At 43.2% G+C, this 9,844-nt stretch overlaps 1 pseudogene; it reads left to right on the forward strand.

The window, feature by feature from the left end:
* The first annotated feature begins 2,359 nt into the window (after window positions 1–2,359).
* On the forward strand, window positions 2,360–3,133 carry LOC146636166 (uncharacterized; annotated as a pseudogene).
* Window positions 3,134–9,844: the final 6,711 nt, after the last annotated feature.

Raw genomic sequence — 9,844 nt, forward strand, 5'->3', positions numbered from 1 at the left:
GTCATTTCCTAAAATAAACAAAACCCCTTTAATCGGCAACTGGGAACTCACCGCAACTTTGACATGCCCCGTTTTCACGGGCAAATGTAAATGGACTTTGTGTAACGGCGCCCGAAGAACGCTCATCTTAATTCCCCAAACCAACACATCCGAATCACAAGCAGTTTTACCTGACAATGGTAGTACACTATCCAACATAAACGACTGATGCGCACCTGTGTCCCGAAGAATAGTAACAGGCACTTTGTCCCCCTCTTCTCCCGTCACAGAAACAAAGCCTTTCGTGATGAACGGTTTAAAACGTGGCTCTATTTCTGCATCCACATGGTGCAAATCACGGGTGAGAGTGGAATGCGATTTAGGCAAAGGGACAACTTTGATGAGACCTACGCCCGCTGGATTTCTAGAGCCTTTGCGCTGCTCTTTCCTCCGGAGCGCAGGACAGACAGCGATTAGATGTCCGGGTCCGCGACAATAAAAACAGTCGCGATTAACACCATCCTCCTGTCTATCTTTCAGTCCTATCTTTGGTGACTTTATCTTCCTTTCCTGTCCCACCCTAATATTCTGTGAGACAGCGGCTGAAAATATAGTTTTGTGGGTGAGAGTAAACTCATCAGCCATCACTGCCGCTTTAGCAAGTGAGGGCACCTTTTGCTCATTCAGATAAATAACTACTTGGTCCGGCAAACATTTTTTGAATTCCTCTAACAAAAGAAGCTCTTTCAGCCCCTCAAAATCCTGTGCTTTACTGGCCTGCAACCATCGTTCAAACAGGCGACTTTTCTCACGGGCAAACTCCACAAATGTCTGATTGGCGGTTTTTTCACACTTCCTAAATTTTTGACGGTAGGCTTCTGGGACGAGCTCATATGCCTGCAACACAGTCTTCTTCATGACGTCATAATCCAGGCTATCTTCAATTGATAAACTGGTACACACCTCCTGGGCTTTGCCAACCAATTTGCATTGTAACAGCAGCGGCCAAAATTCCTTCGGCCAACTTAACGCGGCCGCTATACGCTCAAAAGCGTTAAAATAGGAATCCACTTCGGCCTCACGAAACGGGGGAACCAGTTTAACGTGTTTGGTGATGTCAAAACCTGTCGGGACCGCGGTGGACGTACTAGGATGACTAGAGGCAGATGTGGAGGGCTTTCGCTCCAGCTCCAAAGCTCTGACACGGAGGTGCATTGCTTGTACCTCAAGCTCTTTAGCACGGGCTTCCACCTCCCTAATACGGAGGGTCAAACGGAGATCTTCCGTAGACCGCCCCGCCAGGGGTTCCCCGGCCGTACCAGACTCAGCTGCTTCAGGCTTCGCCCCAGCAGCATCAGGGTCCGCCTCGGCTGTGTCAGAGCCCGCCTCAGCCGCATCAGAGTCCGCCTCGGCTGGTAGCACGTTAACAGGCCCTTTGACATCCGACCCCGGCTCAGCCTCCGGAGCCACCTTCACACCCCCGCCATCAGGCTGCTCTACAGCTGCCTGCGGGGCAGGAAGAACGCCTCGCTCCACCAACTCTGCACACAAAGCGTCCCTAACCACCGCTTTGCGGGCACCATAGGACACTTGAACATCATAACAACTAGCAATGATAAGCAAATCCGCTTTCCTGCACTTCACAATTCTATCCCACGAAGGCGAAGTAACAAAATCATCCAAAGAAAACTCCATAATTCCACACACCTACCACCCCCACACCCAAGAAAACCGCCAACAGACCAAACACACGCAAAAACCCACAGAAAAAGGCAGAGGACGAGCCCCCAATTCATGTTACGACCCGTCTAGGGCCAGGCCATAACATGAGCGAGGCACTCGCTTCCCTCCCCAAGACCCAAGCAGTCACACGCAACAAATCCGTTAGATGTGAAGTGATTTATTTACAAGGTGAATAAAGAGAACCAAAACGGGAGTGTCAACACTTCAGGGTGAGCCAAGGCCAAAACAATAAACAAAACAAACCTACACAAATCCCGCACCCCTGACCTCACCAAAATAAAGTCAAAATAAAGACAGAGTCTGACCTCCTTAACCAACTTAAAAACAGGGGAAAACGGGTGATCAAAATAAACGGCAGCTCACCCCTACCCACTCCACTTCCACAATTTTCGCACGTATACTGCAGCCAGCGGCTACCACAGGACTACTGCTGGGTGATGAGGAGAAATGCGAGGACCTCTCCCACTGTAGCGCTCCAGCCTCCTTTTATTAGGCGGGTCCTCCAGCTGGATCCAATCACGCCGGGGCAGTAAGTCCACGCACCAATCGGAACAGGGACCTGGCACAGCTAAATTAACATAGACAAAAACACAGCACCTGCACAAACAAACACACGGACATACAAGTTCGTAACAAGATGCTCTTGTTGACTCTCATACGTTTAAGACTAAACCTACCACTTGAACATGTTGCAAACCTCTTTGATATTAGCTGGACAACCACATCCACTGTGTTTAACATTACTGTGAATGTACTGTATGCCCACCTCAGCCCATTGGTGCACTGGCCTGGAAGACATTGCATACAGGCCAGTACGCCACACCAGTTTGTTGAGATGTTTGGTGACCATGTGACAGTTATTATTGACTGTTTTGAACTTTTCATAGAGAGAGCACAAAATGTACGCGCTAAGACAGAGACATACTCCACATACAAAAGTAGGCACACAATGACATATCTCACAGGCATCACACCACAAGGGACCATCTATTTCATTTCTAAAGGATAGGGAGGGTGTACCAGTAATAAATGTATAGCTGAAACATCTGGCTTTCTACAGAAGCTTTCACCTGGGGACATATTGCTTGCAGACCGGGGTTTTGATATTAAGGAAAGTGTTGCCTTAATGGGTTCCATTTTAAAAATCCCAGCGTTTACCCGGGGTCGTAGTCAGCTACAAGCAAAAGATGTGGAAGAGACACGAAAACTTGCACATGTCAGGATCCATGTTGAACGAGTTATAGGTTGTCTACGCTCAAAGTACTCCATACTGAATGACACCATAAGTCTAGGTTTAGTGGTGCCGTGTGAAGGTGAAAAAATGACTTTGCTGGATAAGATAGTCGCTGTTTCATGTGCGCTCACAAATATGTGCCCAAGGGTTGTATTGAAGAAATCAAGTGATGAATAACTGTTTTCCAATATGTTGTTTTGAAAATGTTTTTTTTTTATTTTTTTGCATTGTTGATTTGTTTTTCACCGAAGCAGCTAATAAAGCATGATGGAATACAATTTAGCCTCTTTGTTGTAAGATTCTATAATAAAATGAAACAATAATGCCAGTTATAAATAAAGACAATAAATGGAATGAATTATGAAACACTTATTTCATTTCTATTGAATCTGAAAATGTTGTGTAACACTACAACCTGAAAAGACGAATAGATTGCGTTGGCCTGTACAGGAGAAAACATTTTAACGACAGCTGTAAAATGAAATAGTCCAAATCAGAAAATAGATACAGCAAAGTAAACTGGTCCTGGGCTTGTTGCAGGGATCTGAAGTTACTAAACACTCACACTTAGGACCATATAATTATAAATACGAGCGTGATGAAAGTCGGGCAGCACGCTAACGTCTTTAACCCACTCTGTATGCTCGTATGCGTCTGACCCTTTCACTCCTTTGATTTTTTTTTCCTCGTATCTTTTTTTTGCCTTTTCGTCAAGTCTGTCTTTGTACGGACCTGCCGTGTTCTCCGTTGTTTTGTACATAACTGTTTTGGGGGAAAATAAGTAGGGATTAAAACCGTAGAATTAATGATTACCGGTGCTGGAAATGCTAGCGCTTGATGCAGTGTTTTGATTTTGCTGCCACTCGTACCTACAATGCAGCGCGCGCAAGTCACGTGGTCTGTCGATCTCTATTATGAATACCACCTTTTTAAACAGTAACTGTAACAGAATAGAGATACTCATATTTTGTATTTTAAATACGTAACGCCGGGACATGTATTGTGTTACTTCCCAACACTGGAAGCAACAATAGGAATCAATCATGATCCCATTTTTTTCACCGTGCAGACTGCATTCTGGAGTCTTGTACGATCAACTCAGCCCAATAAGTGACAGTAGCTGTATCCCAATTCAGGGTCTGCAGCCTTAAAGGCTGCATTTTAAGGCCAATTACGTCACAGTGGCGCGCCGAAGGCTGTCCCAATTTAAAGGCTGCTTGAAATGCAGCCCTCAAATGCGTCCTTCATTTCCCTGAATTTTAAGGCTGTGGCGGTGTAGACTTCGTGGCCCCAACATATCCCAGCGCGGCAGTCGGTGTGGATAATTTTGCCACAGACAACAGAAGTGTAGCGGCCGAAGAGTAAAGTAAGTACTGAATATTATGCCACTTATTTATGTGCAAATGTTTAATAATGGGGAACATTAAAACATTACTGTTGGCCACATGTCGGCAAAGTTATTTGCCATTAGCGATGTTTGTACTTTCAGCGTTTACTTGGTTTTAAAGCCTTTAAAATAGAATAATACAATAGCTGACCTTAATCTCACAGGGAATGTGATGATTTATGGATAATTAAAGTCAGTCATATATCCACAAACACAACAAGCTGAAAGTCAGTGATGCTGCGCGGTTTGCAGTCCTGAATATCATGGCACAAGCAGGATTCACTGCACTGTTAATGTGACTCTGTTATATTGCTGCCTCTGTTCGGTGGTGTCGAGGCAAATGGGCTTTAATGTGTGTTTGAACGAGCTGACGGTTCACTCGTTAAGCTGAAAGACAGATGCTTTAATCACAGGAGTCACACATGTGTCCACTGTACCATCTGGGTACAGTGAAATATGCAAATGAAGAGAGAGGTTTAACATGGTAAATGGCCAGTCTTTTCTAGTCTAGTCCCTAAGGACCCCAAAGCGCTTCACACTACATTCAGTCATTCAACCATTCACACACTGGCGATGGCAAGCTACATTGTAGCCACAGCTGCCCTGGGGCGCACTGACAGAGGCGAGGCTGCCGGACACTGGCGCCTCTGACCACCACCAGTAGGCAAACATGGGGTTAGTATCTTGCCCAAGGATATTTGGCATGCAGCCAGGAGGCAGCCTGGGATCGAACCACCGACCTTCTGATTAGTGGCTGACCTGCTCTGCCACCTGAGCTACAGCCACCCCACAATAACACAAACACTAAATCCTCCTTTGCATCCTCCCATATTTAAACCTAGTGGGGGGTTACTCCCACTAGGTTTAAATCTGGGACTCTCCACCATTTGACCTTAGAACTGAAGAAGCTTCTCGGATGAGAGGTGAAACGTCTTCAAACAACTTAAAGAAGTCCAGACGCTTTTCTTTGCAAGCTCCTTTGACTACGATGACCTGGACGACTGAGAACCTTCACAGACATATTGCCATACATTTTGGGAGGAACACCCTTCAACTGGTGCAGGAGTATGAAAGCGAATCAAGGAATCTAGCAGATTATAGGAACCATCTCTGTTTCAACCTAAGATGCAGACAAAGCAGAGTTGTTCCTAAGAGCCTGCGCCTTGGATCCACTGTCAAGGGATACAGAGCAGACTTGATTCTACAGAGAGCACAAAATCACCTTTTAAGTGAAAGGATAAGACAGGTCCATTTCACTACAGATGCCCTCCAGATCAAGATCAGCCAGACTCTGCAGGAACTGGAAATCCTTCTAGCCTCTCCAATCTTAGAAGAGGTTTACAAGTTTGTGGACAAGGCTCAGCGGGCCCAACACTCTAAAGGAAAAGAAAGACAACGCAGGAAATTTCACACTTTGCTTTCAAAAACACACACTCCTCATTCTGAACCTACACAACCCAGAGAAGAAAACACACCTGAAGACCATCAGGAGAAATGGGTGAAGAACTTTTCAGACCGGAATCTCACTGAACCTGAAAAGAGAGTATTAGCCAAAGAACTCAATTTTGCCATTTTGCCAAGGACAAAATCATTGACCGCCTTACATATCACCGCCTTTACCCAGGGGATGCCATACCCTGCATTTACAGACTTCCTAAAATCCACAAGGAAGCTGTCCCATTCAGACCCATAGTCAGTAGCATAAACTCAGCCACTTATAACATTGCTAAACACCTTGCTACCATCCTTGCTCCTCTCGTGGGGAGCACCCCACACCACATCAAGAACTCCACCGACTTCACTGTCAAGGTCCAGAAACTTACCCTGGATCCAGATGAAACCATGGTGTCCTTTGATCTAGTCTCTCTCTTCACTTGCATACCCACCACGGAGGCCGTGGAGACTGTCAGAAAACGACTACCTTGGAGGACAGGACCAACTTCACATCCGATCAGATTTGCACCCTGTTAGACCTCTGCCTCACCACTACATATTTCAAATACAACGAAGGCTTTTACAGACAAAAACATGGCTGTGCCATGGGCTCCCCCGTGTCACCTATTGTAGCCAACCTTTACATGGAGGAAGTAGAAAGGAAGGCTCTTGGCTCTTTCAAAGGAAGAGTACCCAGCCACTGGTACAGATATGTAGACGACACCTGGGTCAAAATCAAGACACAAGAAGTGGAATCCTTCACTGCGCACATTAACGCTGTGGATAAAAACATCAAGTTCACCAGGGAAGACACAAAGGACAACTGTTTGCCTTTCCTGGACTGCGCTGTACACATTGAAGAGAATGGCAACCTCAACATCGAAGTTTACCGGAAGCCCACACATACGGTGCTCCCCACCATTTGACCTTAGAACTGAAGAAGCTTCTCGGATGAGAGGTGAAACGTCTTCAAGCAACTTAAAGAAGTTCAGACACTTTTCTTTGCAAGCTCCTTTGACAATCTTTACTGAAGCTCGGTATTAGACACAGAGTTCAATCACATGTGCTGTACCAGTGTACCTGCACATGTGATGTGACAATAGAAGTGATTTGATTTGAGAGTTCAAACTCACTGCTGTAATAACTAATAATGATTAATATAATAACTATAATATTGGCCATATCATATTTTCACTGACTTTAGTCTCATGAACAACATTAACTAATTGTTATTTACTAGCTAATCTTATATGACTGTTCAGTACAGATATGAAGCCCAACAATCATGTTTTACATTCCTGTGGTCTCAGCCTCAGATACTTATTAAATCACACAAAGCTCATGTAGAAACAAACAAACAAACAAAATATGTTCTCCTTCATTTCTGTCAACCACCGTCCCATTTCACAAGCCTCGCACTTCCGGCCTTAGCGGTCTTTGAGTACGCGGCCCTTGAGGACCGTTGAGGCTGTGTACTTTAAGGCTGCAGACCCTGAATTCGGATACAGCTAGCGACAAACCAACTTCTTGGATTTAACTGCAGAAGAAGAAAAAGAAGAAGAACTGTTAATGCAGTAGTTCTTGTCTTCAGTGCCCTCTGCTGGATCAGCAATTATCATATAAACATGGATAAAAAGAAACCCAATCCGTTTGAAAGCAACAAATGTCACCACACACTTTTGTTATGCCTGAATGGCAACATTAATTATATTAAGACTGACAGCAAAGTAAGTTATTTGCTGTACTGTGCAAAAGTCTTGAGCCACCTCTCATTTGTGTATCATAAGAAAAGTAGAAATAGGTGAAGCGATTTATTTAAACATGTTCAAACATACAAAGAAATAGTGTATATGAGACAAAAACAAAGCATTAGCATTTTTTTTACCATTTAAATTTTTATTGGATTTTCAACTTGAAGAATTGATAGAAAAAATGAATAAATATAAATTAAACGTGATCTGTTGGCACAGGGTTCAGGGTGATTGCTTTAAAATAATCCTGTAAGCTGTAACTAGACCAACCATAATAACACAAAGTGTTCTTTAAGATACATTCAGTATTGGGGTCTCTCTCTTTCCTGAAAACATACATCAGGAGTCAGGGGGATTGTTTTGCCTAAGCAATTACTCAAGCAATACTATTTTAGCCCATAACAGATGAACACATTCGCAGTCTCATATAGTGCAGAAATGTTCCTAATTCTAATTTACATTTCCACCACATGTTGTCCTTCATCAGTTATGTTCTATGTAATCACACAGTATCTGTGTATGATTTTGTGTTGTGTAAACTTCCCTCTTGCCTCTATAACAGGAGCTGGGAGCCAGGTCTTCGGTGCCGAAACATACATGTGTGTCCTTTCAATAGAAGTTTCCCAGCATAAACTATCACAGTGTGTTGGGTCAATTTCTACACTGCCAGCCAATTTTCTTATCCCATGTTTATTCCGAGGTCTTTTTGCCACAGTTTAATACTAGTGGATTCGTCACCAGCTAAAAGTTTTGTTAATTTATAAAAATGTTATTGTGGTAATTTCCAGTAGTCTAAAATGGGATTTTCAAGGCAAATCTGGGCACTGTTTCTGATTTGTAAATATTTCAGTGTTGTTTACCCTCTAATTAATATTTACTCATTAATTCTTCATAAGATTAAAATTGTCAATTTTTGTATAACTCTCTAATGGTAGATATACCACTAGACTGCCACTGCTTTCAATATAATGGTGTTTTCCCATTAAAAATGGTGGGATTCAACCACACAGGGGGCATACCTCTGTGAGTGGTGTGATAATTTTGTACATTTGATGTACTTTGGCCCGTAATGAGGATGGGGTTTTTCAATTAAATTTGATTTATACAACAACAGTCGCCTCAAGGCACTTTATATTGTACAATAGATCCTACAATAATAGATACAGAGAAAAACCCAATAATCATATGACCCCCACTTTGGCGACAGTGGGAAGGAAAAACTCCCTTTTAACAGGAAGAAACCTCCGGTAGAACCAGGCTCAGGGAGGGGCGGCCATCTGGGTGAGGGAGAAAGGGTTTTACTCAGAGTAAATGTGGAAGTGGAGTCGTACTTGGAGCTGTCTGGAGATGAGGTGGAGGAGGCTCAGATATTAGAACAGGAAGGTAAAAATTCAGATGGAGGACATACCAGGTTGTGAGGACACTGACATAGGGCTCTGAAGCTGTGGGATTTGGTTTATTCTACAGGACACTGACCTGTGAAGGGAATCTTTCTGTGGCAGCCTTGTTACATGTTGGGAGCATTCTCACTTTCCAGAGGGCTTTATTCTTTCCCTTCTTATCAGAGACATCACAATAGTTTCTTACTTTAATGGACAGCCTGATCTCAAATAATCAGTCTTATCTTGTTGAATCAGCTAAAACCAGAAACCAGTGGATTCAGATCTTGAGTTTCTGAATCATGTGGTGGCCAAATATCTGCTGAACAATGTTTCACTTCCAGATTATTTTTAGTTTTACTGCCAGCTTCAGATGTCCGGTTCATTCTTTTTAGTTAACTGATTTATTTATTTCTAAAACATGGTTGCCTATTTTCTGTTTGATGGTTTTGAACAGCAGTATCCTGCTTTCATGTTTTATGCTAAAAAACAATTTCAATTTATTTTTAAAGTTAAAACTGAAGTGATAAGGATGGGAAATGTACAGTTTAATGCACTTTTAGCAGTATTAAATACAATTAAAAAGATAAAAGGAGAACCTTTAAACTTGTAGCTGCTGTGTGTGTATGTGTGTGTGTGTGTGTGTGTGTGTGTGTGTGTGTGTGTGTGTGTGTGTGTGTGTGTGTGTGTGTGTGTGTTTAGTCAAGTGAAAATGTTCTTATTTCCACTTCTAGATATCATAATGACTAAAAACATCAGAGCCCTACATTAATCAATCCTTATTATGGACAGTTGGTGTCATCAAGTTTTGTTTTTGAAGAGGAAAAATGTCTGCAATTTCAATAGACTTGTGCTCTCTACAGGAAAGGGCAGAGCAGGTACCTGCTGCGGAGACTCAGGTTTTGGAGTGAAGGGCTCACTGCTGAAGACCTTCTAT

This window comes from Diplotaxodon limnothrissa, linkage group LG3 (assembly GCF_057381915.1).
Source record: "Diplotaxodon limnothrissa isolate DT_005_m linkage group LG3, D_limnothrissa_male_GT1.1, whole genome shotgun sequence".
Taxonomy (NCBI): Eukaryota; Metazoa; Chordata; class Actinopteri; order Cichliformes; family Cichlidae; genus Diplotaxodon; species Diplotaxodon limnothrissa.